The sequence below is a fragment of the Schistocerca nitens genome, unplaced genomic scaffold (genome assembly GCF_023898315.1).
Source record: "Schistocerca nitens isolate TAMUIC-IGC-003100 unplaced genomic scaffold, iqSchNite1.1 HiC_scaffold_317, whole genome shotgun sequence".
Lineage (NCBI taxonomy): Eukaryota > Metazoa > Arthropoda > Insecta > Orthoptera > Acrididae > Schistocerca > Schistocerca nitens.
The window spans coordinates 1-26675 of NW_026045852.1; the positions used below are offsets into that span (position 1 = coordinate 1).

General features: G+C 48.1%; 51 non-coding genes across 51 annotated transcripts; all 51 read left to right on the top strand.

Moving 5' to 3' along the window:
• The first annotated feature begins 368 nt into the window (after positions 1-368).
• On the top strand, positions 369-441 carry Trnar-ucg (transfer RNA arginine (anticodon UCG)). The gene has a single exon. It is a non-coding gene; the product is annotated as a tRNA-Arg (tRNA).
• A 439-nt stretch (positions 442-880) lies between these two features.
• Trnak-cuu (transfer RNA lysine (anticodon CUU)) lies at positions 881-953 on the top strand. Its single transcript has one exon. It is a non-coding gene; the product is annotated as a tRNA-Lys (tRNA).
• Positions 954-1274: 321 nt separating this feature from the next.
• Trnat-agu (transfer RNA threonine (anticodon AGU)) lies at positions 1275-1346 on the top strand. Its single transcript has one exon. It is a non-coding gene; the product is annotated as a tRNA-Thr (tRNA).
• A 536-nt stretch (positions 1347-1882) lies between these two features.
• Trnar-ucg (transfer RNA arginine (anticodon UCG)) lies at positions 1883-1955 on the top strand. The gene has a single exon. It is a non-coding gene; the product is annotated as a tRNA-Arg (tRNA).
• Positions 1956-2394: 439 nt separating this feature from the next.
• On the top strand, positions 2395-2467 carry Trnak-cuu (transfer RNA lysine (anticodon CUU)). Its single transcript has one exon. It is a non-coding gene; the product is annotated as a tRNA-Lys (tRNA).
• Positions 2468-2788: 321 nt separating this feature from the next.
• Positions 2789-2860, top strand: Trnat-agu (transfer RNA threonine (anticodon AGU)). Its single transcript has one exon. It is a non-coding gene; the product is annotated as a tRNA-Thr (tRNA).
• Positions 2861-3396: 536 nt separating this feature from the next.
• Positions 3397-3469, top strand: Trnar-ucg (transfer RNA arginine (anticodon UCG)). Its single transcript has one exon. It is a non-coding gene; the product is annotated as a tRNA-Arg (tRNA).
• A 439-nt stretch (positions 3470-3908) lies between these two features.
• On the top strand, positions 3909-3981 carry Trnak-cuu (transfer RNA lysine (anticodon CUU)). Its single transcript has one exon. It is a non-coding gene; the product is annotated as a tRNA-Lys (tRNA).
• Positions 3982-4302: 321 nt separating this feature from the next.
• Trnat-agu (transfer RNA threonine (anticodon AGU)) lies at positions 4303-4374 on the top strand. Its single transcript has one exon. It is a non-coding gene; the product is annotated as a tRNA-Thr (tRNA).
• Positions 4375-4910: 536 nt separating this feature from the next.
• Positions 4911-4983, top strand: Trnar-ucg (transfer RNA arginine (anticodon UCG)). Its single transcript has one exon. It is a non-coding gene; the product is annotated as a tRNA-Arg (tRNA).
• A 439-nt stretch (positions 4984-5422) lies between these two features.
• Positions 5423-5495, top strand: Trnak-cuu (transfer RNA lysine (anticodon CUU)). The gene has a single exon. It is a non-coding gene; the product is annotated as a tRNA-Lys (tRNA).
• A 320-nt stretch (positions 5496-5815) lies between these two features.
• Positions 5816-5887, top strand: Trnat-agu (transfer RNA threonine (anticodon AGU)). The gene has a single exon. It is a non-coding gene; the product is annotated as a tRNA-Thr (tRNA).
• A 536-nt stretch (positions 5888-6423) lies between these two features.
• On the top strand, positions 6424-6496 carry Trnar-ucg (transfer RNA arginine (anticodon UCG)). Its single transcript has one exon. It is a non-coding gene; the product is annotated as a tRNA-Arg (tRNA).
• Positions 6497-6935: 439 nt separating this feature from the next.
• Trnak-cuu (transfer RNA lysine (anticodon CUU)) lies at positions 6936-7008 on the top strand. The gene has a single exon. It is a non-coding gene; the product is annotated as a tRNA-Lys (tRNA).
• Positions 7009-7329: 321 nt separating this feature from the next.
• On the top strand, positions 7330-7401 carry Trnat-agu (transfer RNA threonine (anticodon AGU)). The gene has a single exon. It is a non-coding gene; the product is annotated as a tRNA-Thr (tRNA).
• Positions 7402-7937: 536 nt separating this feature from the next.
• Trnar-ucg (transfer RNA arginine (anticodon UCG)) lies at positions 7938-8010 on the top strand. The gene has a single exon. It is a non-coding gene; the product is annotated as a tRNA-Arg (tRNA).
• A 439-nt stretch (positions 8011-8449) lies between these two features.
• Trnak-cuu (transfer RNA lysine (anticodon CUU)) lies at positions 8450-8522 on the top strand. The gene has a single exon. It is a non-coding gene; the product is annotated as a tRNA-Lys (tRNA).
• Positions 8523-8843: 321 nt separating this feature from the next.
• On the top strand, positions 8844-8915 carry Trnat-agu (transfer RNA threonine (anticodon AGU)). The gene has a single exon. It is a non-coding gene; the product is annotated as a tRNA-Thr (tRNA).
• A 536-nt stretch (positions 8916-9451) lies between these two features.
• On the top strand, positions 9452-9524 carry Trnar-ucg (transfer RNA arginine (anticodon UCG)). Its single transcript has one exon. It is a non-coding gene; the product is annotated as a tRNA-Arg (tRNA).
• Positions 9525-9963: 439 nt separating this feature from the next.
• On the top strand, positions 9964-10036 carry Trnak-cuu (transfer RNA lysine (anticodon CUU)). The gene has a single exon. It is a non-coding gene; the product is annotated as a tRNA-Lys (tRNA).
• A 321-nt stretch (positions 10037-10357) lies between these two features.
• Trnat-agu (transfer RNA threonine (anticodon AGU)) lies at positions 10358-10429 on the top strand. Its single transcript has one exon. It is a non-coding gene; the product is annotated as a tRNA-Thr (tRNA).
• A 536-nt stretch (positions 10430-10965) lies between these two features.
• Positions 10966-11038, top strand: Trnar-ucg (transfer RNA arginine (anticodon UCG)). Its single transcript has one exon. It is a non-coding gene; the product is annotated as a tRNA-Arg (tRNA).
• Positions 11039-11477: 439 nt separating this feature from the next.
• On the top strand, positions 11478-11550 carry Trnak-cuu (transfer RNA lysine (anticodon CUU)). The gene has a single exon. It is a non-coding gene; the product is annotated as a tRNA-Lys (tRNA).
• Positions 11551-11871: 321 nt separating this feature from the next.
• Trnat-agu (transfer RNA threonine (anticodon AGU)) lies at positions 11872-11943 on the top strand. The gene has a single exon. It is a non-coding gene; the product is annotated as a tRNA-Thr (tRNA).
• A 536-nt stretch (positions 11944-12479) lies between these two features.
• Positions 12480-12552, top strand: Trnar-ucg (transfer RNA arginine (anticodon UCG)). Its single transcript has one exon. It is a non-coding gene; the product is annotated as a tRNA-Arg (tRNA).
• Positions 12553-12991: 439 nt separating this feature from the next.
• Trnak-cuu (transfer RNA lysine (anticodon CUU)) lies at positions 12992-13064 on the top strand. Its single transcript has one exon. It is a non-coding gene; the product is annotated as a tRNA-Lys (tRNA).
• Positions 13065-13385: 321 nt separating this feature from the next.
• Trnat-agu (transfer RNA threonine (anticodon AGU)) lies at positions 13386-13457 on the top strand. Its single transcript has one exon. It is a non-coding gene; the product is annotated as a tRNA-Thr (tRNA).
• Positions 13458-13993: 536 nt separating this feature from the next.
• Positions 13994-14066, top strand: Trnar-ucg (transfer RNA arginine (anticodon UCG)). The gene has a single exon. It is a non-coding gene; the product is annotated as a tRNA-Arg (tRNA).
• Positions 14067-14505: 439 nt separating this feature from the next.
• Trnak-cuu (transfer RNA lysine (anticodon CUU)) lies at positions 14506-14578 on the top strand. The gene has a single exon. It is a non-coding gene; the product is annotated as a tRNA-Lys (tRNA).
• Positions 14579-14899: 321 nt separating this feature from the next.
• On the top strand, positions 14900-14971 carry Trnat-agu (transfer RNA threonine (anticodon AGU)). Its single transcript has one exon. It is a non-coding gene; the product is annotated as a tRNA-Thr (tRNA).
• A 536-nt stretch (positions 14972-15507) lies between these two features.
• Positions 15508-15580, top strand: Trnar-ucg (transfer RNA arginine (anticodon UCG)). Its single transcript has one exon. It is a non-coding gene; the product is annotated as a tRNA-Arg (tRNA).
• A 439-nt stretch (positions 15581-16019) lies between these two features.
• On the top strand, positions 16020-16092 carry Trnak-cuu (transfer RNA lysine (anticodon CUU)). Its single transcript has one exon. It is a non-coding gene; the product is annotated as a tRNA-Lys (tRNA).
• A 321-nt stretch (positions 16093-16413) lies between these two features.
• Trnat-agu (transfer RNA threonine (anticodon AGU)) lies at positions 16414-16485 on the top strand. Its single transcript has one exon. It is a non-coding gene; the product is annotated as a tRNA-Thr (tRNA).
• Positions 16486-17024: 539 nt separating this feature from the next.
• Positions 17025-17097, top strand: Trnar-ucg (transfer RNA arginine (anticodon UCG)). Its single transcript has one exon. It is a non-coding gene; the product is annotated as a tRNA-Arg (tRNA).
• Positions 17098-17536: 439 nt separating this feature from the next.
• Positions 17537-17609, top strand: Trnak-cuu (transfer RNA lysine (anticodon CUU)). The gene has a single exon. It is a non-coding gene; the product is annotated as a tRNA-Lys (tRNA).
• A 321-nt stretch (positions 17610-17930) lies between these two features.
• On the top strand, positions 17931-18002 carry Trnat-agu (transfer RNA threonine (anticodon AGU)). Its single transcript has one exon. It is a non-coding gene; the product is annotated as a tRNA-Thr (tRNA).
• A 536-nt stretch (positions 18003-18538) lies between these two features.
• Trnar-ucg (transfer RNA arginine (anticodon UCG)) lies at positions 18539-18611 on the top strand. The gene has a single exon. It is a non-coding gene; the product is annotated as a tRNA-Arg (tRNA).
• A 439-nt stretch (positions 18612-19050) lies between these two features.
• On the top strand, positions 19051-19123 carry Trnak-cuu (transfer RNA lysine (anticodon CUU)). Its single transcript has one exon. It is a non-coding gene; the product is annotated as a tRNA-Lys (tRNA).
• A 321-nt stretch (positions 19124-19444) lies between these two features.
• On the top strand, positions 19445-19516 carry Trnat-agu (transfer RNA threonine (anticodon AGU)). Its single transcript has one exon. It is a non-coding gene; the product is annotated as a tRNA-Thr (tRNA).
• Positions 19517-20052: 536 nt separating this feature from the next.
• Positions 20053-20125, top strand: Trnar-ucg (transfer RNA arginine (anticodon UCG)). Its single transcript has one exon. It is a non-coding gene; the product is annotated as a tRNA-Arg (tRNA).
• A 439-nt stretch (positions 20126-20564) lies between these two features.
• Trnak-cuu (transfer RNA lysine (anticodon CUU)) lies at positions 20565-20637 on the top strand. Its single transcript has one exon. It is a non-coding gene; the product is annotated as a tRNA-Lys (tRNA).
• A 321-nt stretch (positions 20638-20958) lies between these two features.
• Positions 20959-21030, top strand: Trnat-agu (transfer RNA threonine (anticodon AGU)). Its single transcript has one exon. It is a non-coding gene; the product is annotated as a tRNA-Thr (tRNA).
• A 536-nt stretch (positions 21031-21566) lies between these two features.
• Positions 21567-21639, top strand: Trnar-ucg (transfer RNA arginine (anticodon UCG)). Its single transcript has one exon. It is a non-coding gene; the product is annotated as a tRNA-Arg (tRNA).
• Positions 21640-22078: 439 nt separating this feature from the next.
• Positions 22079-22151, top strand: Trnak-cuu (transfer RNA lysine (anticodon CUU)). The gene has a single exon. It is a non-coding gene; the product is annotated as a tRNA-Lys (tRNA).
• Positions 22152-22472: 321 nt separating this feature from the next.
• On the top strand, positions 22473-22544 carry Trnat-agu (transfer RNA threonine (anticodon AGU)). Its single transcript has one exon. It is a non-coding gene; the product is annotated as a tRNA-Thr (tRNA).
• Positions 22545-23080: 536 nt separating this feature from the next.
• Trnar-ucg (transfer RNA arginine (anticodon UCG)) lies at positions 23081-23153 on the top strand. The gene has a single exon. It is a non-coding gene; the product is annotated as a tRNA-Arg (tRNA).
• Positions 23154-23592: 439 nt separating this feature from the next.
• On the top strand, positions 23593-23665 carry Trnak-cuu (transfer RNA lysine (anticodon CUU)). The gene has a single exon. It is a non-coding gene; the product is annotated as a tRNA-Lys (tRNA).
• A 321-nt stretch (positions 23666-23986) lies between these two features.
• Positions 23987-24058, top strand: Trnat-agu (transfer RNA threonine (anticodon AGU)). The gene has a single exon. It is a non-coding gene; the product is annotated as a tRNA-Thr (tRNA).
• Positions 24059-25106: 1048 nt separating this feature from the next.
• Trnak-cuu (transfer RNA lysine (anticodon CUU)) lies at positions 25107-25180 on the top strand. Its single transcript has one exon. It is a non-coding gene; the product is annotated as a tRNA-Lys (tRNA).
• A 317-nt stretch (positions 25181-25497) lies between these two features.
• Trnat-agu (transfer RNA threonine (anticodon AGU)) lies at positions 25498-25571 on the top strand. The gene has a single exon. It is a non-coding gene; the product is annotated as a tRNA-Thr (tRNA).
• Positions 25572-26106: 535 nt separating this feature from the next.
• Positions 26107-26179, top strand: Trnar-ucg (transfer RNA arginine (anticodon UCG)). The gene has a single exon. It is a non-coding gene; the product is annotated as a tRNA-Arg (tRNA).
• Positions 26180-26675: the final 496 nt, after the last annotated feature.

Genomic DNA, 26675 nt, shown 5'->3' on the forward strand with positions numbered 1-26675 from the left:
AGAATGCCGACGTGAAATACTTAGTTCTTGTGATGTATTTTCTACCCCTGATAGAGACCCTCGCGGCTGTCGTCGTCGTCGGCGCCGCCGCCGCTTTGGTAATAGCGGCAACTCGCCATTGTATCTCATAGGGTGAGGTACCTTCTGCAACCGACTGAGATGGCACTAAGCGATTGAAGCTGATTTGCACGCTCTTGTTTGATGAGCGTCATAAGGGCTTGAATGTAACTTGCGATGGGACACAGCAAGAAGTAGCGTCGCATTTTTAGTACTGAAATTGGAGAATTGCGTCAAAGATGGTAAATTCATTCCGGGAAGTGCACAAATGGCGGTAATGAGGTGTGTTTGGGGAAGCGTATTGCGCCAGTGACCGTGTGGCCTAATGGATAAGGCGTCGGACTTCGGATCCGAAGATTGCAGGTTCGAATCCTGTCACGGTCGAGTTTTTCCAGTTCTGCAAAAGATGCATGCTGTTTTACTGTGTTGTTTGAGTACTACAAAACTAGTTGAAAGTTGCTGCTGTCCGCTTCCTGGCTGCAAACCGGCGTCTACCTGAAGCTCAAGCAAGACAAGGGTGATCTGTAGCGAAATTTTCGGCACAGAGCCGTTCAGGAGAGTTTTTGTTGGAACTACTGCGTCTGATTCAGGGCCCAAGAGCTACGCCACAGGCGTCTGCGCACAGTCGAGCATGTGTGTTGAATAATGGTGCTGATAGCCACGTATCATTTGAAGCAGATTTGATGCCTTTCGGAGACAATTTTTCATTGAATGGGATTGTAGCTCATTTGTGGCAGCAGGAGATAAGCTGTAGTCAAAAGGATCTTCCATAGATGGTCGCAGGTCCCATCAGTATTGTATGGCTCGTAAAGCATTGTGTGGAGCCCGGCTAGCTCAGTCGGTAGAGCATGAGACTCTTAATCTCAGGGTCGTGGGTTCGAGCCCCACGCTGGGCGGCGCAAAATTTTGTGTCTACGCGGATGCAACCTGCGCCCCTCTCGTGAGCCTTGCGTAACGAACGTAACGGGTTACGACGATGCCTAGCTTCGTATGAATATCAGAGGAATGGTATTTGAAGCTGAAAGTAACTCTGAAATGAAATAAATGTGTTGTTTTGGAATTTTAGGTGTACATCGATATCGTGTGAGATGTGTAGGAAAGCAGCAGCTGTGCTAACTAAATGCAAATAATGGTCGCTAATGCGGTGCGTTTCCAGCTGAAGATCTCCGATTCACTAGTCCATAAGAACAAAGTACCCGAAAAGCGCGCTAGGAGGCGCCTCCTTAGCTCAGTGGCAGAGCGCTGGTCTAGTAAACCAGAGGTCGTGAGTTCGATCCTCACAGGAGGCAAATGAATTTTGTAAAAGCCCCTCCCACCGTGGCCCTTTCGAAAAAAGCGGTCAAGGATAAAACAAATTATAAATGGGTGCGGTATTTAAGAAATGCTCTCGCAAATGAATAGTGCGAATGGTGCTATTAAAGTAGGCACCAGAAACTGCTGCTTTTGGGAGTCTCCGGAGAATGCCGACGTGAAATACTTAGTTCTTGTGATGTATTTTCTACCCCTGATACAGACCCTCGCGGCTGTCGTCGTCGTCGGCGCCGCCGCCGCTTTGGTAATAGCGGCAACTCGCCATTGTATCTCATAGGGTGAGGTACCTTCTGCAACCGACTGAGATGGCACTAAGCGATTGAAGCTGATTTGCACGCTCTTGTTTGATGAGCGTCATAAGGGCTTGAATGTAACTTGCGATGGGACACAGCAAGAAGTAGCGTCGCATTTTTAGTACTGAAATTGGAGAATTGCGTCAAAGATGGTAAATTCATTCCGGGAAGTGCACAAATGGCGGTAATGAGGTGTGTTTGGGGAAGCGTATTGCGCCAGTGACCGTGTGGCCTAATGGATAAGGCGTCGGACTTCGGATCCGAAGATTGCAGGTTCGAATCCTGTCACGGTCGAGTTTTTCCAGTTCTGCAAAAGATGCATGCTGTTTTACTGTGTTGTTTGAGTACTACAAAACTAGTTGAAAGTTGCTGCTGTCCGCTTCCTGGCTGCAAACCGGCGTCTACCTGAAGCTCAAGCAAGACAAGGGTGATCTGTAGCGAAATTTTCGGCACAGAGCCGTTCAGGAGAGTTTTTGTTGGAACTACTGCGTCTGATTCAGGGCCCAAGAGCTACGCCACAGGCGTCTGCGCACAGTCGAGCATGTGTGTTGAATAATGGTGCTGATAGCCACGTATCATTTGAAGCAGATTTGATGCCTTTCGGAGACAATTTTTCATTGAATGGGATTGTAGCTCATTTGTGGCAGCAGGAGATAAGCTGTAGTCAAAAGGATCTTCCATAGATGGTCGCAGGTCCCATCAGTATTGTATGGCTCGTAAAGCATTGTGTGGAGCCCGGCTAGCTCAGTCGGTAGAGCATGAGACTCTTAATCTCAGGGTCGTGGGTTCGAGCCCCACGCTGGGCGGCGCAAAATTTTGTGTCTACGCGGATGCAACCTGCGCCCCTCTCGTGAGCCTTGCGTAACGAACGTAACGGGTTACGACGATGCCTAGCTTCGTATGAATATCAGAGGAATGGTATTTGAAGCTGAAAGTAACTCTGAAATGAAATAAATGTGTTGTTTTGGAATTTTAGGTGTACATCGATATCGTGTGAGATGTGTAGGAAAGCAGCAGCTGTGCTAACTAAATGCAAATAATGGTCGCTAATGCGGTGCGTTTCCAGCTGAAGATCTCCGATTCACTAGTCCATAAGAACAAAGTACCCGAAAAGCGCGCTAGGAGGCGCCTCCTTAGCTCAGTGGCAGAGCGCTGGTCTAGTAAACCAGAGGTCGTGAGTTCGATCCTCACAGGAGGCAAATGAATTTTGTAAAAGCCCCTCCCACCGTGGCCCTTTCGAAAAAAGCGGTCAAGGATAAAACAAATTATAAATGGGTGCGGTATTTAAGAAATGCTCTCGCAAATGAATAGTGCGAATGGTGCTATTAAAGTAGGCACCAGAAACTGCTGCTTTTGGGAGTCTCCGGAGAATGCCGACGTGAAATACTTAGTTCTTGTGATGTATTTTCTACCCCTGATACAGACCCTCGCGGCTGTCGTCGTCGTCGGCGCCGCCGCCGCTTTGGTAATAGCGGCAACTCGCCATTGTATCTCATAGGGTGAGGTACCTTCTGCAACCGACTGAGATGGCACTAAGCGATTGAAGCTGATTTGCACGCTCTTGTTTGATGAGCGTCATAAGGGCTTGAATGTAACTTGCGATGGGACACAGCAAGAAGTAGCGTCGCATTTTTAGTACTGAAATTGGAGAATTGCGTCAAAGATGGTAAATTCATTCCGGGAAGTGCACAAATGGCGGTAATGAGGTGTGTTTGGGGAAGCGTATTGCGCCAGTGACCGTGTGGCCTAATGGATAAGGCGTCGGACTTCGGATCCGAAGATTGCAGGTTCGAATCCTGTCACGGTCGAGTTTTTCCAGTTCTGCAAAAGATGCATGCTGTTTTACTGTGTTGTTTGAGTACTACAAAACTAGTTGAAAGTTGCTGCTGTCCGCTTCCTGGCTGCAAACCGGCGTCTACCTGAAGCTCAAGCAAGACAAGGGTGATCTGTAGCGAAATTTTCGGCACAGAGCCGTTCAGGAGAGTTTTTGTTGGAACTACTGCGTCTGATTCAGGGCCCAAGAGCTACGCCACAGGCGTCTGCGCACAGTCGAGCATGTGTGTTGAATAATGGTGCTGATAGCCACGTATCATTTGAAGCAGATTTGATGCCTTTCGGAGACAATTTTTCATTGAATGGGATTGTAGCTCATTTGTGGCAGCAGGAGATAAGCTGTAGTCAAAAGGATCTTCCATAGATGGTCGCAGGTCCCATCAGTATTGTATGGCTCGTAAAGCATTGTGTGGAGCCCGGCTAGCTCAGTCGGTAGAGCATGAGACTCTTAATCTCAGGGTCGTGGGTTCGAGCCCCACGCTGGGCGGCGCAAAATTTTGTGTCTACGCGGATGCAACCTGCGCCCCTCTCGTGAGCCTTGCGTAACGAACGTAACGGGTTACGACGATGCCTAGCTTCGTATGAATATCAGAGGAATGGTATTTGAAGCTGAAAGTAACTCTGAAATGAAATAAATGTGTTGTTTTGGAATTTTAGGTGTACATCGATATCGTGTGAGATGTGTAGGAAAGCAGCAGCTGTGCTAACTAAATGCAAATAATGGTCGCTAATGCGGTGCGTTTCCAGCTGAAGATCTCCGATTCACTAGTCCATAAGAACAAAGTACCCGAAAAGCGCGCTAGGAGGCGCCTCCTTAGCTCAGTGGCAGAGCGCTGGTCTAGTAAACCAGAGGTCGTGAGTTCGATCCTCACAGGAGGCAAATGAATTTTGTAAAAGCCCCTCCCACCGTGGCCCTTTCGAAAAAAGCGGTCAAGGATAAAACAAATTATAAATGGGTGCGGTATTTAAGAAATGCTCTCGCAAATGAATAGTGCGAATGGTGCTATTAAAGTAGGCACCAGAAACTGCTGCTTTTGGGAGTCTCCGGAGAATGCCGACGTGAAATACTTAGTTCTTGTGATGTATTTTCTACCCCTGATAGAGACCCTCGCGGCTGTCGTCGTCGTCGGCGCCGCCGCCGCTTTGGTAATAGCGGCAACTCGCCATTGTATCTCATAGGGTGAGGTACCTTCTGCAACCGACTGAGATGGCACTAAGCGATTGAAGCTGATTTGCACGCTCTTGTTTGATGAGCGTCATAAGGGCTTGAATGTAACTTGCGATGGGACACAGCAAGAAGTAGCGTCGCATTTTTAGTACTGAAATTGGAGAATTGCGTCAAAGATGGTAAATTCATTCCGGGAAGTGCACAAATGGCGGTAATGAGGTGTGTTTGGGGAAGCGTATTGCGCCAGTGACCGTGTGGCCTAATGGATAAGGCGTCGGACTTCGGATCCGAAGATTGCAGGTTCGAATCCTGTCACGGTCGAGTTTTTCCAGTTCTGCAAAAGATGCATGCTGTTTTACTGTGTTGTTTGAGTACTACAAAACTAGTTGAAAGTTGCTGCTGTCCGCTTCCTGGCTGCAAACCGGCGTCTACCTGAAGCTCAAGCAAGACAAGGGTGATCTGTAGCGAAATTTTCGGCACAGAGCCGTTCAGGAGAGTTTTTGTTGGAACTACTGCGTCTGATTCAGGGCCCAAGAGCTACGCCACAGGCGTCTGCGCACAGTCGAGCATGTGTGTTGAATAATGGTGCTGATAGCCACGTATCATTTGAAGCAGATTTGATGCCTTTCGGAGACAATTTTTCATTGAATGGGATTGTAGCTCATTTGTGGCAGCAGGAGATAAGCTGTAGTCAAAAGGATCTTCCATAGATGGTCGCAGGTCCCATCAGTATTGTATGGCTCGTAAAGCATTGTGTGGAGCCCGGCTAGCTCAGTCGGTAGAGCATGAGACTCTTAATCTCAGGGTCGTGGGTTCGAGCCCCACGCTGGGCGGCGCAAATTTTGTGTCTACGCGGATGCAACCTGCGCCCCTCTCGTGAGCCTTGCGTAACGAACGTAACGGGTTACGACGATGCCTAGCTTCGTATGAATATCAGAGGAATGGTATTTGAAGCTGAAAGTAACTCTGAAATGAAATAAATGTGTTGTTTTGGAATTTTAGGTGTACATCGATATCGTGTGAGATGTGTAGGAAAGCAGCAGCTGTGCTAACTAAATGCAAATAATGGTCGCTAATGCGGTGCGTTTCCAGCTGAAGATCTCCGATTCACTAGTCCATAAGAACAAAGTACCCGAAAAGCGCGCTAGGAGGCGCCTCCTTAGCTCAGTGGCAGAGCGCTGGTCTAGTAAACCAGAGGTCGTGAGTTCGATCCTCACAGGAGGCAAATGAATTTTGTAAAAGCCCCTCCCACCGTGGCCCTTTCGAAAAAAGCGGTCAAGGATAAAACAAATTATAAATGGGTGCGGTATTTAAGAAATGCTCTCGCAAATGAATAGTGCGAATGGTGCTATTAAAGTAGGCACCAGAAACTGCTGCTTTTGGGAGTCTCCGGAGAATGCCGACGTGAAATACTTAGTTCTTGTGATGTATTTTCTACCCCTGATACAGACCCTCGCGGCTGTCGTCGTCGTCGGCGCCGCCGCCGCTTTGGTAATAGCGGCAACTCGCCATTGTATCTCATAGGGTGAGGTACCTTCTGCAACCGACTGAGATGGCACTAAGCGATTGAAGCTGATTTGCACGCTCTTGTTTGATGAGCGTCATAAGGGCTTGAATGTAACTTGCGATGGGACACAGCAAGAAGTAGCGTCGCATTTTTAGTACTGAAATTGGAGAATTGCGTCAAAGATGGTAAATTCATTCCGGGAAGTGCACAAATGGCGGTAATGAGGTGTGTTTGGGGAAGCGTATTGCGCCAGTGACCGTGTGGCCTAATGGATAAGGCGTCGGACTTCGGATCCGAAGATTGCAGGTTCGAATCCTGTCACGGTCGAGTTTTTCCAGTTCTGCAAAAGATGCATGCTGTTTTACTGTGTTGTTTGAGTACTACAAAACTAGTTGAAAGTTGCTGCTGTCCGCTTCCTGGCTGCAAACCGGCGTCTACCTGAAGCTCAAGCAAGACAAGGGTGATCTGTAGCGAAATTTTCGGCACAGAGCCGTTCAGGAGAGTTTTTGTTGGAACTACTGCGTCTGATTCAGGGCCCAAGAGCTACGCCACAGGCGTCTGCGCACAGTCGAGCATGTGTGTTGAATAATGGTGCTGATAGCCACGTATCATTTGAAGCAGATTTGATGCCTTTCGGAGACAATTTTTCATTGAATGGGATTGTAGCTCATTTGTGGCAGCAGGAGATAAGCTGTAGTCAAAAGGATCTTCCATAGATGGTCGCAGGTCCCATCAGTATTGTATGGCTCGTAAAGCATTGTGTGGAGCCCGGCTAGCTCAGTCGGTAGAGCATGAGACTCTTAATCTCAGGGTCGTGGGTTCGAGCCCCACGCTGGGCGGCGCAAAATTTTGTGTCTACGCGGATGCAACCTGCGCCCCTCTCGTGAGCCTTGCGTAACGAACGTAACGGGTTACGACGATGCCTAGCTTCGTATGAATATCAGAGGAATGGTATTTGAAGCTGAAAGTAACTCTGAAATGAAATAAATGTGTTGTTTTGGAATTTTAGGTGTACATCGATATCGTGTGAGATGTGTAGGAAAGCAGCAGCTGTGCTAACTAAATGCAAATAATGGTCGCTAATGCGGTGCGTTTCCAGCTGAAGATCTCCGATTCACTAGTCCATAAGAACAAAGTACCCGAAAAGCGCGCTAGGAGGCGCCTCCTTAGCTCAGTGGCAGAGCGCTGGTCTAGTAAACCAGAGGTCGTGAGTTCGATCCTCACAGGAGGCAAATGAATTTTGTAAAAGCCCCTCCCACCGTGGCCCTTTCGAAAAAAGCGGTCAAGGATAAAACAAATTATAAATGGGTGCGGTATTTAAGAAATGCTCTCGCAAATGAATAGTGCGAATGGTGCTATTAAAGTAGGCACCAGAAACTGCTGCTTTTGGGAGTCTCCGGAGAATGCCGACGTGAAATACTTAGTTCTTGTGATGTATTTTCTACCCCTGATAGAGACCCTCGCGGCTGTCGTCGTCGTCGGCGCCGCCGCCGCTTTGGTAATAGCGGCAACTCGCCATTGTATCTCATAGGGTGAGGTACCTTCTGCAACCGACTGAGATGGCACTAAGCGATTGAAGCTGATTTGCACGCTCTTGTTTGATGAGCGTCATAAGGGCTTGAATGTAACTTGCGATGGGACACAGCAAGAAGTAGCGTCGCATTTTTAGTACTGAAATTGGAGAATTGCGTCAAAGATGGTAAATTCATTCCGGGAAGTGCACAAATGGCGGTAATGAGGTGTGTTTGGGGAAGCGTATTGCGCCAGTGACCGTGTGGCCTAATGGATAAGGCGTCGGACTTCGGATCCGAAGATTGCAGGTTCGAATCCTGTCACGGTCGAGTTTTTCCAGTTCTGCAAAAGATGCATGCTGTTTTACTGTGTTGTTTGAGTACTACAAAACTAGTTGAAAGTTGCTGCTGTCCGCTTCCTGGCTGCAAACCGGCGTCTACCTGAAGCTCAAGCAAGACAAGGGTGATCTGTAGCGAAATTTTCGGCACAGAGCCGTTCAGGAGAGTTTTTGTTGGAACTACTGCGTCTGATTCAGGGCCCAAGAGCTACGCCACAGGCGTCTGCGCACAGTCGAGCATGTGTGTTGAATAATGGTGCTGATAGCCACGTATCATTTGAAGCAGATTTGATGCCTTTCGGAGACAATTTTTCATTGAATGGGATTGTAGCTCATTTGTGGCAGCAGGAGATAAGCTGTAGTCAAAAGGATCTTCCATAGATGGTCGCAGGTCCCATCAGTATTGTATGGCTCGTAAAGCATTGTGTGGAGCCCGGCTAGCTCAGTCGGTAGAGCATGAGACTCTTAATCTCAGGGTCGTGGGTTCGAGCCCCACGCTGGGCGGCGCAAAATTTTGTGTCTACGCGGATGCAACCTGCGCCCCTCTCGTGAGCCTTGCGTAACGAACGTAACGGGTTACGACGATGCCTAGCTTCGTATGAATATCAGAGGAATGGTATTTGAAGCTGAAAGTAACTCTGAAATGAAATAAATGTGTTGTTTTGGAATTTTAGGTGTACATCGATATCGTGTGAGATGTGTAGGAAAGCAGCAGCTGTGCTAACTAAATGCAAATAATGGTCGCTAATGCGGTGCGTTTCCAGCTGAAGATCTCCGATTCACTAGTCCATAAGAACAAAGTACCCGAAAAGCGCGCTAGGAGGCGCCTCCTTAGCTCAGTGGCAGAGCGCTGGTCTAGTAAACCAGAGGTCGTGAGTTCGATCCTCACAGGAGGCAAATGAATTTTGTAAAAGCCCCTCCCACCGTGGCCCTTTCGAAAAAAGCGGTCAAGGATAAAACAAATTATAAATGGGTGCGGTATTTAAGAAATGCTCTCGCAAATGAATAGTGCGAATGGTGCTATTAAAGTAGGCACCAGAAACTGCTGCTTTTGGGAGTCTCCGGAGAATGCCGACGTGAAATACTTAGTTCTTGTGATGTATTTTCTACCCCTGATAGAGACCCTCGCGGCTGTCGTCGTCGTCGGCGCCGCCGCCGCTTTGGTAATAGCGGCAACTCGCCATTGTATCTCATAGGGTGAGGTACCTTCTGCAACCGACTGAGATGGCACTAAGCGATTGAAGCTGATTTGCACGCTCTTGTTTGATGAGCGTCATAAGGGCTTGAATGTAACTTGCGATGGGACACAGCAAGAAGTAGCGTCGCATTTTTAGTACTGAAATTGGAGAATTGCGTCAAAGATGGTAAATTCATTCCGGGAAGTGCACAAATGGCGGTAATGAGGTGTGTTTGGGGAAGCGTATTGCGCCAGTGACCGTGTGGCCTAATGGATAAGGCGTCGGACTTCGGATCCGAAGATTGCAGGTTCGAATCCTGTCACGGTCGAGTTTTTCCAGTTCTGCAAAAGATGCATGCTGTTTTACTGTGTTGTTTGAGTACTACAAAACTAGTTGAAAGTTGCTGCTGTCCGCTTCCTGGCTGCAAACCGGCGTCTACCTGAAGCTCAAGCAAGACAAGGGTGATCTGTAGCGAAATTTTCGGCACAGAGCCGTTCAGGAGAGTTTTTGTTGGAACTACTGCGTCTGATTCAGGGCCCAAGAGCTACGCCACAGGCGTCTGCGCACAGTCGAGCATGTGTGTTGAATAATGGTGCTGATAGCCACGTATCATTTGAAGCAGATTTGATGCCTTTCGGAGACAATTTTTCATTGAATGGGATTGTAGCTCATTTGTGGCAGCAGGAGATAAGCTGTAGTCAAAAGGATCTTCCATAGATGGTCGCAGGTCCCATCAGTATTGTATGGCTCGTAAAGCATTGTGTGGAGCCCGGCTAGCTCAGTCGGTAGAGCATGAGACTCTTAATCTCAGGGTCGTGGGTTCGAGCCCCACGCTGGGCGGCGCAAAATTTTGTGTCTACGCGGATGCAACCTGCGCCCCTCTCGTGAGCCTTGCGTAACGAACGTAACGGGTTACGACGATGCCTAGCTTCGTATGAATATCAGAGGAATGGTATTTGAAGCTGAAAGTAACTCTGAAATGAAATAAATGTGTTGTTTTGGAATTTTAGGTGTACATCGATATCGTGTGAGATGTGTAGGAAAGCAGCAGCTGTGCTAACTAAATGCAAATAATGGTCGCTAATGCGGTGCGTTTCCAGCTGAAGATCTCCGATTCACTAGTCCATAAGAACAAAGTACCCGAAAAGCGCGCTAGGAGGCGCCTCCTTAGCTCAGTGGCAGAGCGCTGGTCTAGTAAACCAGAGGTCGTGAGTTCGATCCTCACAGGAGGCAAATGAATTTTGTAAAAGCCCCTCCCACCGTGGCCCTTTCGAAAAAAGCGGTCAAGGATAAAACAAATTATAAATGGGTGCGGTATTTAAGAAATGCTCTCGCAAATGAATAGTGCGAATGGTGCTATTAAAGTAGGCACCAGAAACTGCTGCTTTTGGGAGTCTCCGGAGAATGCCGACGTGAAATACTTAGTTCTTGTGATGTATTTTCTACCCCTGATAGAGACCCTCGCGGCTGTCGTCGTCGTCGGCGCCGCCGCCGCTTTGGTAATAGCGGCAACTCGCCATTGTATCTCATAGGGTGAGGTACCTTCTGCAACCGACTGAGATGGCACTAAGCGATTGAAGCTGATTTGCACGCTCTTGTTTGATGAGCGTCATAAGGGCTTGAATGTAACTTGCGATGGGACACAGCAAGAAGTAGCGTCGCATTTTTAGTACTGAAATTGGAGAATTGCGTCAAAGATGGTAAATTCATTCCGGGAAGTGCACAAATGGCGGTAATGAGGTGTGTTTGGGGAAGCGTATTGCGCCAGTGACCGTGTGGCCTAATGGATAAGGCGTCGGACTTCGGATCCGAAGATTGCAGGTTCGAATCCTGTCACGGTCGAGTTTTTCCAGTTCTGCAAAAGATGCATGCTGTTTTACTGTGTTGTTTGAGTACTACAAAACTAGTTGAAAGTTGCTGCTGTCCGCTTCCTGGCTGCAAACCGGCGTCTACCTGAAGCTCAAGCAAGACAAGGGTGATCTGTAGCGAAATTTTCGGCACAGAGCCGTTCAGGAGAGTTTTTGTTGGAACTACTGCGTCTGATTCAGGGCCCAAGAGCTACGCCACAGGCGTCTGCGCACAGTCGAGCATGTGTGTTGAATAATGGTGCTGATAGCCACGTATCATTTGAAGCAGATTTGATGCCTTTCGGAGACAATTTTTCATTGAATGGGATTGTAGCTCATTTGTGGCAGCAGGAGATAAGCTGTAGTCAAAAGGATCTTCCATAGATGGTCGCAGGTCCCATCAGTATTGTATGGCTCGTAAAGCATTGTGTGGAGCCCGGCTAGCTCAGTCGGTAGAGCATGAGACTCTTAATCTCAGGGTCGTGGGTTCGAGCCCCACGCTGGGCGGCGCAAAATTTTGTGTCTACGCGGATGCAACCTGCGCCCCTCTCGTGAGCCTTGCGTAACGAACGTAACGGGTTACGACGATGCCTAGCTTCGTATGAATATCAGAGGAATGGTATTTGAAGCTGAAAGTAACTCTGAAATGAAATAAATGTGTTGTTTTGGAATTTTAGGTGTACATCGATATCGTGTGAGATGTGTAGGAAAGCAGCAGCTGTGCTAACTAAATGCAAATAATGGTCGCTAATGCGGTGCGTTTCCAGCTGAAGATCTCCGATTCACTAGTCCATAAGAACAAAGTACCCGAAAAGCGCGCTAGGAGGCGCCTCCTTAGCTCAGTGGCAGAGCGCTGGTCTAGTAAACCAGAGGTCGTGAGTTCGATCCTCACAGGAGGCAAATGAATTTTGTAAAAGCCCCTCCCACCGTGGCCCTTTCGAAAAAAGCGGTCAAGGATAAAACAAATTATAAATGGGTGCGGTATTTAAGAAATGCTCTCGCAAATGAATAGTGCGAATGGTGCTATTAAAGTAGGCACCAGAAACTGCTGCTTTTGGGAGTCTCCGGAGAATGCCGACGTGAAATACTTAGTTCTTGTGATGTATTTTCTACCCCTGATACAGACCCTCGCGGCTGTCGTCGTCGTCGGCGCCGCCGCCGCTTTGGTAATAGCGGCAACTCGCCATTGTATCTCATAGGGTGAGGTACCTTCTGCAACCGACTGAGATGGCACTAAGCGATTGAAGCTGATTTGCACGCTCTTGTTTGATGAGCGTCATAAGGGCTTGAATGTAACTTGCGATGGGACACAGCAAGAAGTAGCGTCGCATTTTTAGTACTGAAATTGGAGAATTGCGTCAAAGATGGTAAATTCATTCCGGGAAGTGCACAAATGGCGGTAATGAGGTGTGTTTGGGGAAGCGTATTGCGCCAGTGACCGTGTGGCCTAATGGATAAGGCGTCGGACTTCGGATCCGAAGATTGCAGGTTCGAATCCTGTCACGGTCGAGTTTTTCCAGTTCTGCAAAAGATGCATGCTGTTTTACTGTGTTGTTTGAGTACTACAAAACTAGTTGAAAGTTGCTGCTGTCCGCTTCCTGGCTGCAAACCGGCGTCTACCTGAAGCTCAAGCAAGACAAGGGTGATCTGTAGCGAAATTTTCGGCACAGAGCCGTTCAGGAGAGTTTTTGTTGGAACTACTGCGTCTGATTCAGGGCCCAAGAGCTACGCCACAGGCGTGTGCGCACAGTCGAGCATGTGTGTTGAATAATGGTGCTGATAGCCACGTATCATTTGAAGCAGATTTGATGCCTTTCGGAGACAATTTTTCATTGAATGGGATTGTAGCTCATTTGTGGCAGCAGGAGATAAGCTGTAGTCAAAAGGATCTTCCATAGATGGTCGCAGGTCCCATCAGTATTGTATGGCTCGTAAAGCATTGTGTGGAGCCCGGCTAGCTCAGTCGGTAGAGCATGAGACTCTTAATCTCAGGGTCGTGGGTTCGAGCCCCACGCTGGGCGGCGCAAAATTTTGTGTCTACGCGGATGCAACCTGCGCCCCTCTCGTGAGCCTTGCGTAACGAACGTAACGGGTTACGACGATGCCTAGCTTCGTATGAATATCAGAGGAATGGTATTTGAAGCTGAAAGTAACTCTGAAATGAAATAAATGTGTTGTTTTGGAATTTTAGGTGTACATCGATATCGTGTGAGATGTGTAGGAAAGCAGCAGCTGTGCTAACTAAATGCAAATAATGGTCGCTAATGCGGTGCGTTTCCAGCTGAAGATCTCCGATTCACTAGTCCATAAGAACAAAGTACCCGAAAAGCGCGCTAGGAGGCGCCTCCTTAGCTCAGTGGCAGAGCGCTGGTCTAGTAAACCAGAGGTCGTGAGTTCGATCCTCACAGGAGGCAAATGAATTTTGTAAAAGCCCCTCCCACCGTGGCCCTTTCGAAAAAAGCGGTCAAGGATAAAACAAATTATAAATGGGTGCGGTATTTAAGAAATGCTCTCGCAAATGAATAGTGCGAATGGTGCTATTAAAGTAGGCACCAGAAACTGCTGCTTTTGGGAGTCTCCGGAGAATGCCGACGTGAAATACTTAGTTCTTGTGATGTATTTTCTACCCCTGATAGAGACCCTCGCGGCTGTCGTCGTCGTCGGCGCCGCCGCCGCTTTGGTAATAGCGGCAACTCGCCATTGTATCTCATAGGGTGAGGTACCTTCTGCAACCGACTGAGATGGCACTAAGCGATTGAAGCTGATTTGCACGCTCTTGTTTGATGAGCGTCATAAGGGCTTGAATGTAACTTGCGATGGGACACAGCAAGAAGTAGCGTCGCATTTTTAGTACTGAAATTGGAGAATTGCGTCAAAGATGGTAAATTCATTCCGGGAAGTGCACAAATGGCGGTAATGAGGTGTGTTTGGGGAAGCGTATTGCGCCAGTGACCGTGTGGCCTAATGGATAAGGCGTCGGACTTCGGATCCGAAGATTGCAGGTTCGAATCCTGTCACGGTCGAGTTTTTCCAGTTCTGCAAAAGATGCATGCTGTTTTACTGTGTTGTTTGAGTACTACAAAACTAGTTGAAAGTTGCTGCTGTCCGCTTCCTGGCTGCAAACCGGCGTCTACCTGAAGCTCAAGCAAGACAAGGGTGATCTGTAGCGAAATTTTCGGCACAGAGCCGTTCAGGAGAGTTTTTGTTGGAACTACTGCGTCTGATTCAGGGCCCAAGAGCTACGCCACAGGCGTGTGCGCACAGTCGAGCATGTGTGTTGAATAATGGTGCTGATAGCCACGTATCATTTGAAGCAGATTTGATGCCTTTCGGAGACAATTTTTCATTGAATGGGATTGTAGCTCATTTGTGGCAGCAGGAGATAAGCTGTAGTCAAAAGGATCTTCCATAGATGGTCGCAGGTCCCATCAGTATTGTATGGCTCGTAAAGCATTGTGTGGAGCCCGGCTAGCTCAGTCGGTAGAGCATGAGACTCTTAATCTCAGGGTCGTGGGTTCGAGCCCCACGCTGGGCGGCGCAAAATTTTGTGTCTACGCGGATGCAACCTGCGCCCCTCTCGTGAGCCTTGCGTAACGAACGTAACGGGTTACGACGATGCCTAGCTTCGTATGAATATCAGAGGAATGGTATTTGAAGCTGAAAGTAACTCTGAAATGAAATAAATGTGTTGTTTTGGAATTTTAGGTGTACATCGATATCGTGTGAGATGTGTAGGAAAGCAGCAGCTGTGCTAACTAAATGCAAATAATGGTCGCTAATGCGGTGCGTTTCCAGCTGAAGATCTCCGATTCACTAGTCCATAAGAACAAAGTACCCGAAAAGCGCGCTAGGAGGCGCCTCCTTAGCTCAGTGGCAGAGCGCTGGTCTAGTAAACCAGAGGTCGTGAGTTCGATCCTCACAGGAGGCAAATGAATTTTGTAAAAGCCCCTCCCACCGTGGCCCTTTCGAAAAAAGCGGTCAAGGATAAAACAAATTATAAATGGGTGCGGTATTTAAGAAATGCTCTCGCAAATGAATAGTGCGAATGGTGCTATTAAAGTAGGCACCAGAAACTGCTGCTTTTGGGAGTCTCCGGAGAATGCCGACGTGAAATACTTAGTTCTTGTGATGTATTTTCTACCCCTGATAGAGACCCTCGCGGCTGTCGTCGTCGTCGGCGCCGCCGCCGCTTTGGTAATAGCGGCAACTCGCCATTGTATCTCATAGGGTGAGGTACCTTCTGCAACCGACTGAGATGGCACTAAGCGATTGAAGCTGATTTGCACGCTCTTGTTTGATGAGCGTCATAAGGGCTTGAATGTAACTTGCGATGGGACACAGCAAGAAGTAGCGTCGCATTTTTAGTACTGAAATTGGAGAATTGCGTCAAAGATGGTAAATTCATTCCGGGAAGTGCACAAATGGCGGTAATGAGGTGTGTTTGGGGAAGCGTATTGCGCCAGTGACCGTGTGGCCTAATGGATAAGGCGTCGGACTTCGGATCCGAAGATTGCAGGTTCGAATCCTGTCACGGTCGAGTTTTTCCAGTTCTGCAAAAGATGCATGCTGTTTTACTGTGTTGTTTGAGTACTACAAAACTAGTTGAAAGTTGCTGCTGTCCGCTTCCTGGCTGCAAACCGGCGTCTACCTGAAGCTCAAGCAAGACAAGGGTGATCTGTAGCGAAATTTTCGGCACAGAGCCGTTCAGGAGAGTTTTTGTTGGAACTACTGCGTCTGATTCAGGGCCCAAGAGCTACGCCACAGGCGTCTGCGCACAGTCGAGCATGTGTGTTGAATAATGGTGCTGATAGCCACGTATCATTTGAAGCAGATTTGATGCCTTTCGGAGACAATTTTTCATTGAATGGGATTGTAGCTCATTTGTGGCAGCAGGAGATAAGCTGTAGTCAAAAGGATCTTCCATAGATGGTCGCAGGTCCCATCAGTATTGTATGGCTCGTAAAGCATTGTGTGGAGCCCGGCTAGCTCAGTCGGTAGAGCATGAGACTCTTAATCTCAGGGTCGTGGGTTCGAGCCCCACGCTGGGCGGCGCAAAATTTTGTGTCTACGCGGATGCAACCTGCGCCCCTCTCGTGAGCCTTGCGTAACGAACGTAACGGGTTACGACGATGCCTAGCTTCGTATGAATATCAGAGGAATGGTATTTGAAGCTGAAAGTAACTCTGAAATGAAATAAATGTGTTGTTTTGGAATTTTAGGTGTACATCGATATCGTGTGAGATGTGTAGGAAAGCAGCAGCTGTGCTAACTAAATGCAAATAATGGTCGCTAATGCGGTGCGTTTCCAGCTGAAGATCTCCGATTCACTAGTCCATAAGAACAAAGTACCCGAAAAGCGCGCTAGGAGGCGCCTCCTTAGCTCAGTGGCAGAGCGCTGGTCTAGTAAACCAGAGGTCGTGAGTTCGATCCTCACAGGAGGCAAATGAATTTTGTAAAAGCCCCTCCCACCGTGGCCCTTTCGAAAAAAGCGGTCAAGGATAAAACAAATTATAAATGGGTGCGGTATTTAAGAAATGCTCTCGCAAATGAATAGTGCGAATGGTGCTATTAAAGTAGGCACCAGAAACTGCTGCTTTTGGGAGTCTCCGGAGAATGCCGACGTGAAATACTTAGTTCTTGTGATGTATTTTCTACCCCTGATACAGACCCTCGCGGCTGTCGTCGTCGTCGTCGGCGCCGCCGCCGCTTTGGTAATAGCGGCAACTCGCCATTGTATCTCATAGGGTGAGGTACCTTCTGCAACCGACTGAGATGGCACTAAGCGATTGAAGCTGATTTGCACGCTCTTGTTTGATGAGCGTCATAAGGGCTTGAATGTAACTTGCGATGGGACACAGCAAGAAGTAGCGTCGCATTTTTAGTACTGAAATTGGAGAATTGCGTCAAAGATGGTAAATTCATTCCGGGAAGTGCACAAATGGCGGTAATGAGGTGTGTTTGGGGAAGCGTATTGCGCCAGTGACCGTGTGGCCTAATGGATAAGGCGTCGGACTTCGGATCCGAAGATTGCAGGTTCGAATCCTGTCACGGTCGAGTTTTTCCAGTTCTGCAAAAGATGCATGCTGTTTTACTGTGTTGTTTGAGTACTACAAAACTAGTTGAAAGTTGCTGCTGTCCGCTTCCTGGCTGCAAACCGGCGTCTACCTGAAGCTCAAGCAAGACAAGGGTGATCTGTAGCGAAATTTTCGGCACAGAGCCGTTCAGGAGAGTTTTTGTTGGAACTACTGCGTCTGATTCAGGGCCCAAGAGCTACGCCACAGGCGTGTGCGCACAGTCGAGCATGTGTGTTGAATAATGGTGCTGATAGCCACGTATCATTTGAAGCAGATTTGATGCCTTTCGGAGACAATTTTTCATTGAATGGGATTGTAGCTCATTTGTGGCAGCAGGAGATAAGCTGTAGTCAAAAGGATCTTCCATAGATGGTCGCAGGTCCCATCAGTATTGTATGGCTCGTAAAGCATTGTGTGGAGCCCGGCTAGCTCAGTCGGTAGAGCATGAGACTCTTAATCTCAGGGTCGTGGGTTCGAGCCCCACGCTGGGCGGCGCAAAATTTTGTGTCTACGCGGATGCAACCTGCGCCCCTCTCGTGAGCCTTGCGTAACGAACGTAACGGGTTACGACGATGCCTAGCTTCGTATGAATATCAGAGGAATGGTATTTGAAGCTGAAAGTAACTCTGAAATGAAATAAATGTGTTGTTTTGGAATTTTAGGTGTACATCGATATCGTGTGAGATGTGTAGGAAAGCAGCAGCTGTGCTAACTAAATGCAAATAATGGTCGCTAATGCGGTGCGTTTCCAGCTGAAGATCTCCGATTCACTAGTCCATAAGAACAAAGTACCCGAAAAGCGCGCTAGGAGGCGCCTCCTTAGCTCAGTGGCAGAGCGCTGGTCTAGTAAACCAGAGGTCGTGAGTTCGATCCTCACAGGAGGCAAATGAATTTTGTAAAAGCCCCTCCCACCGTGGCCCTTTCGAAAAAAGCGGTCAAGGATAAAACAAATTATAAATGGGTGCGGTATTTAAGAAATGCTCTCGCAAATGAATAGTGCGAATGGTGCTATTAAAGTAGGCACCAGAAACTGCTGCTTTTGGGAGTCTCCGGAGAATGCCGACGTGAAATACTTAGTTCTTGTGATGTATTTTCTACCCCTGATAGAGACCCTCGCGGCTGTCGTCGTCGTCGGCGCCGCCGCCGCTTTGGTAATAGCGGCAACTCGCCATTGTATCTCATAGGGTGAGGTACCTTCTGCAACCGACTGAGATGGCACTAAGCGATTGAAGCTGATTTGCACGCTCTTGTTTGATGAGCGTCATAAGGGCTTGAATGTAACTTGCGATGGGACACAGCAAGAAGTAGCGTCGCATTTTTAGTACTGAAATTGGAGAATTGCGTCAAAGATGGTAAATTCATTCCGGGAAGTGCACAAATGGCGGTAATGAGGTGTGTTTGGGGAAGCGTATTGCGCCAGTGACCGTGTGGCCTAATGGATAAGGCGTCGGACTTCGGATCCGAAGATTGCAGGTTCGAATCCTGTCACGGTCGAGTTTTTCCAGTTCTGCAAAAGATGCATGCTGTTTTACTGTGTTGTTTGAGTACTACAAAACTAGTTGAAAGTTGCTGCTGTCCGCTTCCTGGCTGCAAACCGGCGTCTACCTGAAGCTCAAGCAAGACAAGGGTGATCTGTAGCGAAATTTTCGGCACAGAGCCGTTCAGGAGAGTTTTTGTTGGAACTACTGCGTCTGATTCAGGGCCCAAGAGCTACGCCACAGGCGTGTGCGCACAGTCGAGCATGTGTGTTGAATAATGGTGCTGATAGCCACGTATCATTTGAAGCAGATTTGATGCCTTTCGGAGACAATTTTTCATTGAATGGGATTGTAGCTCATTTGTGGCAGCAGGAGATAAGCTGTAGTCAAAAGGATCTTCCATAGATGGTCGCAGGTCCCATCAGTATTGTATGGCTCGTAAAGCATTGTGTGGAGCCCGGCTAGCTCAGTCGGTAGAGCATGAGACTCTTAATCTCAGGGTCGTGGGTTCGAGCCCCACGCTGGGCGGCGCAAAATTTTGTGTCTACGCGGATGCAACCTGCGCCCCTCTCGTGAGCCTTGCGTAACGAACGTAACGGGTTACGACGATGCCTAGCTTCGTATGAATATCAGAGGAATGGTATTTGAAGCTGAAAGTAACTCTGAAATGAAATAAATGTGTTGTTTTGGAATTTTAGGTGTACATCGATATCGTGTGAGATGTGTAGGAAAGCAGCAGCTGTGCTAACTAAATGCAAATAATGGTCGCTAATGCGGTGCGTTTCCAGCTGAAGATCTCCGATTCACTAGTCCATAAGAACAAAGTACCCGAAAAGCGCGCTAGGAGGCGCCTCCTTAGCTCAGTGGCAGAGCGCTGGTCTAGTAAACCAGAGGTCGTGAGTTCGATCCTCACAGGAGGCAAATGAATTTTGTAAAAGCCCCTCCCACCGTGGCCCTTTCGAAAAAAGCGGTCAAGGATAAAACAAATTATAAATGGGTGCGGTATTTAAGAAATGCTCTCGCAAATGAATAGTGCGAATGGTGCTATTAAAGTAGGCACCAGAAACTGCTGCTTTTGGGAGTCTCCGGAGAATGCCGACGTGAAATACTTAGTTCTTGTGATGTATTTTCTACCCCTGATAGAGACCCTCGCGGCTGTCGTCGTCGTCGGCGCCGCCGCCGCTTTGGTAATAGCGGCAACTCGCCATTGTATCTCATAGGGTGAGGTACCTTCTGCAACCGACTGAGATGGCACTAAGCGATTGAAGCTGATTTGCACGCTCTTGTTTGATGAGCGTCATAAGGGCTTGAATGTAACTTGCGATGGGACACAGCAAGAAGTAGCGTCGCATTTTTAGTACTGAAATTGGAGAATTGCGTCAAAGATGGTAAATTCATTCCGGGAAGTGCACAAATGGCGGTAATGAGGTGTGTTTGGGGAAGCGTATTGCGCCAGTGACCGTGTGGCCTAATGGATAAGGCGTCGGACTTCGGATCCGAAGATTGCAGGTTCGAATCCTGTCACGGTCGAGTTTTTCCAGTTCTGCAAAAGATGCATGCTGTTTTACTGTGTTGTTTGAGTACTACAAAACTAGTTGAAAGTTGCTGCTGTCCGCTTCCTGGCTGCAAACCGGCGTCTACCTGAAGCTCAAGCAAGACAAGGGTGATCTGTAGCGAAATTTTCGGCACAGAGCCGTTCAGGAGAGTTTTTGTTGGAACTACTGCGTCTGATTCAGGGCCCAAGAGCTACGCCACAGGCGTGTGCGCACAGTCGAGCATGTGTGTTGAATAATGGTGCTGATAGCCACGTATCATTTGAAGCAGATTTGATGCCTTTCGGAGACAATTTTTCATTGAATGGGATTGTAGCTCATTTGTGGCAGCAGGAGATAAGCTGTAGTCAAAAGGATCTTCCATAGATGGTCGCAGGTCCCATCAGTATTGTATGGCTCGTAAAGCATTGTGTGGAGCCCGGCTAGCTCAGTCGGTAGAGCATGAGACTCTTAATCTCAGGGTCGTGGGTTCGAGCCCCACGCTGGGCGGCGCAAAATTTTGTGTCTACGCGGATGCAACCTGCGCCCCTCTCGTGAGCCTTGCGTAACGAACGTAACGGGTTACGACGATGCCTAGCTTCGTATGAATATCAGAGGAATGGTATTTGAAGCTGAAAGTAACTCTGAAATGAAATAAATGTGTTGTTTTGGAATTTTAGGTGTACATCGATATCGTGTGAGATGTGTAGGAAAGCAGCAGCTGTGCTAACTAAATGCAAATAATGGTCGCTAATGCGGTGCGTTTCCAGCTGAAGATCTCCGATTCACTAGTCCATAAGAACAAAGTACCCGAAAAGCGCGCTAGGAGGCGCCTCCTTAGCTCAGTGGCAGAGCGCTGGTCTAGTAAACCAGAGGTCGTGAGTTCGATCCTCACAGGAGGCAAATGAATTTTGTAAAAGCCCCTCCCACCGTGGCCCTTTCGAAAAAAGCGGTCAAGGATAAAACAAATTATAAATGGGTGCGGTATTTAAGAAATGCTCTCGCAAATGAATAGTGCGAATGGTGCTATTAAAGTAGGCACCAGAAACTGCTGCTTTTGGGAGTCTCCGGAGAATGCCGACGTGAAATACTTAGTTCTTGTGATGTATTTTCTACCCCTGATAGAGACCCTCGCGGCTGTCGTCGTCGTCGGCGCCGCCGCCGCTTTGGTAATAGCGGCAACTCGCCATTGTATCTCATAGGGTGAGGTACCTTCTGCAACCGACTGAGATGGCACTAAGCGATTGAAGCTGATTTGCACGCTCTTGTTTGATGAGCGTCATAAGGGCTTGAATGTAACTTGCGATGGGACACAGCAAGAAGTAGCGTCGCATTTTTAGTACTGAAATTGGAGAATTGCGTCAAAGATGGTAAATTCATTCCGGGAAGTGCACAAATGGCGGTAATGAGGTGTGTTTGGGGAAGCGTATTGCGCCAGTGACCGTGTGGCCTAATGGATAAGGCGTCGGACTTCGGATCCGAAGATTGCAGGTTCGAATCCTGTCACGGTCGAGTTTTTCCAGTTCTGCAAAAGATGCATGCTGTTTTACTGTGTTGTTTGAGTACTACAAAACTAGTTGAAAGTTGCTGCTGTCCGCTTCCTGGCTGCAAACCGGCGTCTACCTGAAGCTCAAGCAAGACAAGGGTGATCTGTAGCGAAATTTTCGGCACAGAGCCGTTCAGGAGAGTTTTTGTTGGAACTACTGCGTCTGATTCAGGGCCCAAGAGCTACGCCACAGGCGTCTGCGCACAGTCGAGCATGTGTGTTGAATAATGGTGCTGATAGCCACGTATCATTTGAAGCAGATTTGATGCCTTTCGGAGACAATTTTTCATTGAATGGGATTGTAGCTCATTTGTGGCAGCAGGAGATAAGCTGTAGTCAAAAGGATCTTCCATAGATGGTCGCAGGTCCCATCAGTATTGTATGGCTCGTAAAGCATTGTGTGGAGCCCGGCTAGCTCAGTCGGTAGAGCATGAGACTCTTAATCTCAGGGTCGTGGGTTCGAGCCCCACGCTGGGCGGCGCAAAATTTTGTGTCTACGCGGATGCAACCTGCGCCCCTCTCGTGAGCCTTGCGTAACGAACGTAACGGGTTACGACGATGCCTAGCTTCGTATGAATATCAGAGGAATGGTATTTGAAGCTGAAAGTAACTCTGAAATGAAATAAATGTGTTGTTTTGGAATTTTAGGTGTACATCGATATCGTGTGAGATGTGTAGGAAAGCAGCAGCTGTGCTAACTAAATGCAAATAATGGTCGCTAATGCGGTGCGTTTCCAGCTGAAGATCTCCGATTCACTAGTCCATAAGAACAAAGTACCCGAAAAGCGCGCTAGGAGGCGCCTCCTTAGCTCAGTGGCAGAGCGCTGGTCTAGTAAACCAGAGGTCGTGAGTTCGATCCTCACAGGAGGCAAATGAATTTTGTAAAAGCCCCTCCCACCGTGGCCCTTTCGAAAAAAGCGGTCAAGGATAAAACAAATTATAAATGGGTGCGGTATTTAAGAAATGCTCTCGCAAATGAATAGTGCGAATGGTGCTATTAAAGTAGGCACCAGAAACTGCTGCTTTTGGGAGTCTCCGGAGAATGCCGACGTGAAATACTTAGTTCTTGTGATGTATTTTCTACCCCTGATAGAGACCCTCGCGGCTGTCGTCGTCGTCGGCGCCGCCGCCGCTTTGGTAATAGCGGCAACTCGCCATTGTATCTCATAGGGTGAGGTACCTTCTGCAACCGACTGAGATGGCACTAAGCGATTGAAGCTGATTTGCACGCTCTTGTTTGATGAGCGTCATAAGGGCTTGAATGTAACTTGCGATGGGACACAGCAAGAAGTAGCGTCGCATTTTTAGTACTGAAATTGGAGAATTGCGTCAAAGATGGTAAATTCATTCCGGGAAGTGCACAAATGGCGGTAATGAGGTGTGTTTGGGGAAGCGTATTGCGCCAGTGACCGTGTGGCCTAATGGATAAGGCGTCGGACTTCGGATCCGAAGATTGCAGGTTCGAATCCTGTCACGGTCGAGTTTTTCCAGTTCTGCAAAAGATGCATGCTGTTTTACTGTGTTGTTTGAGTACTACAAAACTAGTTGAAAGTTGCTGCTGTCCGCTTCCTGGCTGCAAACCGGCGTCTACCTGAAGCTCAAGCAAGACAAGGGTGATCTGTAGCGAAATTTTCGGCACAGAGCCGTTCAGGAGAGTTTTTGTTGGAACTACTGCGTCTGATTCAGGGCCCAAGAGCTACGCCACAGGCGTCTGCGCACAGTCGAGCATGTGTGTTGAATAATGGTGCTGATAGCCACGTATCATTTGAAGCAGATTTGATGCCTTTCGGAGACAATTTTTCATTGAATGGGATTGTAGCTCATTTGTGGCAGCAGGAGATAAGCTGTAGTCAAAAGGATCTTCCATAGATGGTCGCAGGTCCCATCAGTATTGTATGGCTCGTAAAGCATTGTGTGGAGCCCGGCTAGCTCAGTCGGTAGAGCATGAGACTCTTAATCTCAGGGTCGTGGGTTCGAGCCCCACGCTGGGCGGCGCAAAATTTTGTGTCTACGCGGATGCAACCTGCGCCCCTCTCGTGAGCCTTGCGTAACGAACGTAACGGGTTACGACGATGCCTAGCTTCGTATGAATATCAGAGGAATGGTATTTGAAGCTGAAAGTAACTCTGAAATGAAATAAATGTGTTGTTTTGGAATTTTAGGTGTACATCGATATCGTGTGAGATGTGTAGGAAAGCAGCAGCTGTGCTAACTAAATGCAAATAATGGTCGCTAATGCGGTGCGTTTCCAGCTGAAGATCTCCGATTCACTAGTCCATAAGAACAAAGTACCCGAAAAGCGCGCTAGGAGGCGCCTCCTTAGCTCAGTGGCAGAGCGCTGGTCTAGTAAACCAGAGGTCGTGAGTTCGATCCTCACAGGAGGCAAATGAATTTGTAAAAGCCCCTCCCACCGTGGCCCTTTCGAAAAAAGCGGTCAAGGATAAAACAAATTATAAATGGGTGCGGTATTTAAGAAATGCTCTCGCAAATGAATAGTGCGAATGGTGCTATTAAAGTAGGCACCAGAAACTGCTGCTTTTGGGAGTCTCCGGAGAATGCCGACGTGAAATACTTAGTTCTTGTGATGTATTTTCTACCCCTGATAGAGACCCTCGCGGCTGTCGTCGTCGTCGGCGCCGCCGCCGCTTTGGTAATAGCGGCAACTCGCCATTGTATCTCATAGGGTGAGGTACCTTCTGCAACCGACTGAGATGGCACTAAGCGATTGAAGCTGATTTGCACGCTCTTGTTTGATGAGCGTCATAAGGGCTTGAATGTAACTTGCGATGGGACACAGCAAGAAGTAGCGTCGCATTTTTAGTACTGAAATTGGAGAATTGCGTCAAAGATGGTAAAAATTCATTCCGGGAAGTGCACAAATGGCGGTAATGAGGTGTGTTTGGGGAAGCGTATTGCGCCAGTGACCGTGTGGCCTAATGGATAAGGCGTCGGATCTTCGGATCCGAAGATTGCAGGTTCGAATCCTGTCACGGTCGAGTTTTTCCAGTTCTGCAAAAGATGCATGCTGTTTTACTGTGTTGTTTGAGTACTACAAAACTAGTTGAAAGTTGCTGCTGTCCGCTTCCTGGCTGCAAACCGGCGTCTACCTGAAGCTCAAGCAAGACAAGGGTGATCTGTAGCGAAATTTTCGGCACAGAGCCGTTCAGGAGAGTTTTTGTTGGAACTACTGCGTCTGATTCAGGGCCCAAGAGCTACGCCACAGGCGTCTGCGCACAGTCGAGCATGTGTGTTGAATAATGGTGCTGATAGCCACGTATCATTTGAAGCAGATTGATGCCTTTCGGAGACAATTTTTCATTGAATGGGATTGTAGCTCATTTGTGGCAGCAGGAGATAAGCTGTAGTCAAAAGGATCTTCATAGATGGTCGCAGGTCCCATCAGTATTGTATGGCTCGTAAAGCATTGTGTGGAGCCCGGCTAGCTCAGTCGGTAGAGCATGAGGACTCTTAATCTCAGGGTCGTGGGTTCGAGCCCCACGCTGGGCGGCGCAAAATTTTGTGTCTACGCGGATGCAACCTGCGCCCCTCTCGTGAGCCTTGCGTAACGAACGTAACGGGTTACGACGATGCTAGCTTCGTATGAATATCAGAGGAATGGTATTTGAAGCTGAAAGTAACTCTGAAATGAAATAAATGTGTTGTTTTGGAATTTTAGGTGACATCGATATCGTGTGAGATGTGTAGGAAAGCAGCAGCTGTGCTAACTAAATGCAAATAATGGTCGCTAATGCGGTGCGTTTCCAGCTGAAGATCTCCGATTCTACTAGTCATAAGAACAAAGTACCCGAAAAGCGCGCTAGGAGGCGCTCCTTAGCTCAGTGGCAGAGCGCTGGTCTAGTAAACCAGAGGTCGTGAGTTCGATCCTTCACAGGAGGCAAATGAATTTTGTAAAAGCCCCTCCCACCGTGGCCCTTTCGAAAAAAGCGGTCAAGGATAAACAAATTATAAATGGGTGCGGTATTTAAGAAATGCTCTCGCAAATGAATAGTGCGAATGGTGCTATAAAGTAGGCACCAGAAACTGCTGCTTTTGGGAGTCTCCGGAGAATGCCGACGTGAAATACTTAGTTCTTGTGATGTATTTTCTACCCCTGATACAGACCCTCGCGGCTGTCGTCGTCGTCGGCGCCGCCGCCGCTTTGTAATAGCGGCAACTCGCCATTGTATCTCATAGGGTGAGGTACCTTCAGCAACCGACTGAGATGGCACTAAGCGATTGAAGCTGGATTTGGCACGCTCTTGTTTGATGAGCGTCATAAGGGCTTGAATGTAACTTGCGATGGGACACAGCAAGAAGTAGCGGCGCATTTTTAGTACTGAAATTGGAGAATTGCGTCAAAGATGGTAAATTCATTCCGGGAAGTGCACAAATGGCGGTAATGAGGTGTGTTTGGGGAAGCGTATTGCGCCAGTGACCGTGTGGCCTAATGGATAAGGCGTCGGACTTCGGATCCGAAGATTGCAGGTTCGAATCCTGTCACGGTCGAGTTTTTCCAGTCTGCAAAAGATGCATGCTGTTTTACTGTGTTGTTTGAGTACTACAAAACTAGTTGAAAGTTGCTGCTGTCCGCTTCTGGCTGCAAACCGGCGTCTACCTGATGCTCAAGCAAGACAAGGGTGATCTGTAGCGAAATTTTCGGCACAGAGCCCGTTCAGGAGAGTTTTTGTTGGAACTACTGCGTCTGATTCAGGGCCCAAGAGCTACGCCAGAAGGCGTTGTGCGCACAGTCGAGCATGTGTGTTGAATAATGGTGCTGATAGCCACGTATCATTTGAAGCAGATTTGAGGCCTTTCGGAGACAATTTTTCATTGAATGGGATTGTAGCCTCATTTGTGGCAGCAGGAGATAAGCTGTAGTCAAAAGGATCTTCACATAGATGGTCAGCAGGTCCATCAGTATTGTATGGCTCGTAAAGCATTGTGTGGAGCCCGGCTAGCTCAGTCGTAGAGCATGAGACTCTTAATCTCAGGGTCGTGGGTT